This window comes from Ailuropoda melanoleuca, chromosome 2 (assembly GCF_002007445.2).
Source record: "Ailuropoda melanoleuca isolate Jingjing chromosome 2, ASM200744v2, whole genome shotgun sequence".
NCBI classification, from domain to species: domain Eukaryota; kingdom Metazoa; phylum Chordata; class Mammalia; order Carnivora; family Ursidae; genus Ailuropoda; species Ailuropoda melanoleuca.
This window is the reverse complement of record NC_048219.1, coordinates 125350928-125353202: the sequence shown is the minus strand read 5'-3', so window position 1 is coordinate 125353202 and position 2275 is coordinate 125350928.

Here is a 2275-nt window from a genome sequence, read left to right as displayed (position 1 = left end):
CCCCCGGAACAGCTCCCGGCTCCCCCCGGCACTCCCGCCTCCTATCTTTTGGCCAAAATCCCGCCCAGAGGCATGCCTGCCGGCCACTGGTGCAACACCCCCCCACCCACGCCCTCCGGGCTCAGAGTCACCCGCTTCGGACTCCGGAGACGCGCCCGCCTGGCGTTCGTGGGCCGCAGAGTTTCCGCGGGCGCCCCCAGGGCCCTCCGGCCGACTCTCACAGGCCCCCAGGCCGCCCCCGCGCGCAGCGGAGACGCGGCGGTGCGCGAAACCCGAGCACTCACCCACCGGGAGAGGGCAGGAGGCGGCGCAGCGGGCGGCAGCGGCAGCCTGGCCTCGCACTCCGCGCTCAAGGCTGTTTTCCTCACCCCCACTTTTCCTGGTGTACCACGGTGGGCACCAATGCAGGTCCCCCAAGCTCCGCACCTCCCTGAGGGCACCACGCTGCCCCCACCAGGAGGATCCTGGAGCGCCCGCACGGACTGACTTGGGCGCGGGACTTGAGGGTTCCTTGGCGCCGTGCTCTCTCAGCAGGCGACAGCTGTGCTGCTGTGAGGGGTTCGAGCCTCGAGCTGCCGGTCAGACTTTCAGGTTAAATACCAGCGCCGCTTCAGCCTTTCTTCTGCTTCACGGTGCCTACCTTTGCCTCTTCCCTCCTCGGTCTCCCACTCCCTGTCCGCGCCTTGGTGGCTCCCGGTAAGATGCAAGGCGCGAGCAGGGGCGGCGGGAGAGTGGTGTATGCGCTGGTGCGTGTGATCAGCTGCAGAGCCGCGCTAGCCCCGCCTGTCCCTGCCTTCCCCCGCTGTTCCACCAGCCTGAATTGCACCTCCGCGCCTCAGTTGAGCCCGCAGTGTCTGACAGCTCAGGAAAAAGCGAAACCCTCCAATGAGGAGCAACTCTACATCCGCTCCCCAAGGCCGGCCAACTCTCCTTCCTCGCCCCCCTGCCGCAAGTCTTTCTAGCCCCCAGCAAGCAGCAAATGCTACCCTCTGAAAGAAGTAACAATACAGCCCTGTAACTAGGGCTCTCCTTTAAATGGATGCGTGGATCTAGAGATGCACCATAAACAGAGAAACCAACTGGCTCCACGGTGAGCATGTTCGGAACTCAGAGTTGCAAGTAGCAGAGGGAGCCCTAGGATGGGAGTAGAAGGGAGGGGAGACACTAATAGGAAAATTCACAATCCTCTCTGAAAATGGCTCTATTAGAAATGCTCAGAATGTCCACAGTTAATGTGTGGCTATAAAGGACGGAAGAAAGCTGGATTTTAATGACCCAGGGCCTGGCAGTTAACTTAATGGAGGGGCAAAGTGCAGAAATAGTTAATATAGTGCCCATGTGTAAATACCAGTTTATTTACTACATTTCATGTTCATTTTAAAATGCCATTGTATCTTATGGCATATCCCATTTAGTTCAGATACATGAAATTAATTTTGTTGGAAAATCATCAAATCGTGGTGTTATAAAAGCAAAGGGCTGCTGTAAGACTCCCATACAAATAAAAATTAGTACATAATCATTCTACTAGTTCTCTGCCAATAGGTACTCCCTTCTACCTCTCTAGCCCTAAACCCTTGTGCAGGTAAGCCTTGCACCTTGGCAGCCATAAGTACACAACTCACACTGTCATTTGGTCTTTCACTGTCATTTGTCATCTATCCTGAGTTACAGAGTGTTCTGCAGGCAGGCTCTCTGATAAGAGGTCAGTAACTCTGTTATTCTTTAGGATTACATAAGACAGGAAAGTGACACTGTGGGAAGTGCAAACTGCTGTGGGTCTGCAGTCATAAGACCTGATTTGAGTCCTGGCCTTGCCATTTACAAACTCTGTGACCTTGAGCAAGTAGCTAAACACCTTTGAGCCCCAATCTTCTGCTCCAGAAAAACGGAGTTCTAACATTTTCACAATGTTGGTTTTATTAAATGTTTCTGTTGTGAAGGATGTTATATACTGGGCTGTAAAGTTGCACCAAGGCCAAGAGATTTAGGAATGAGTGTTGGGGGGTTGGCTCCGCACTGTTACTAACACATATATTCCCTTCTCATTTCTGACTACTCTCCCCCTAACTTCCTCTGCCCTTGCCAGGCTGGCTTCTTTCGATTCCTGAAACCCACAGAGGCGTAGGTGCCATCTTTGTGCCTTTGCCTTATCTGTTCCCTTTTCCTGGAGTGTTCTTGCCCTGCTGTTCCATGTTGCTGGTTCCTTCAGTCAGCTCTCAACCTGAAAGCATCCTCCTCAGCGAGGCCTTGGCTACCTCCCAGGTACCCCCAT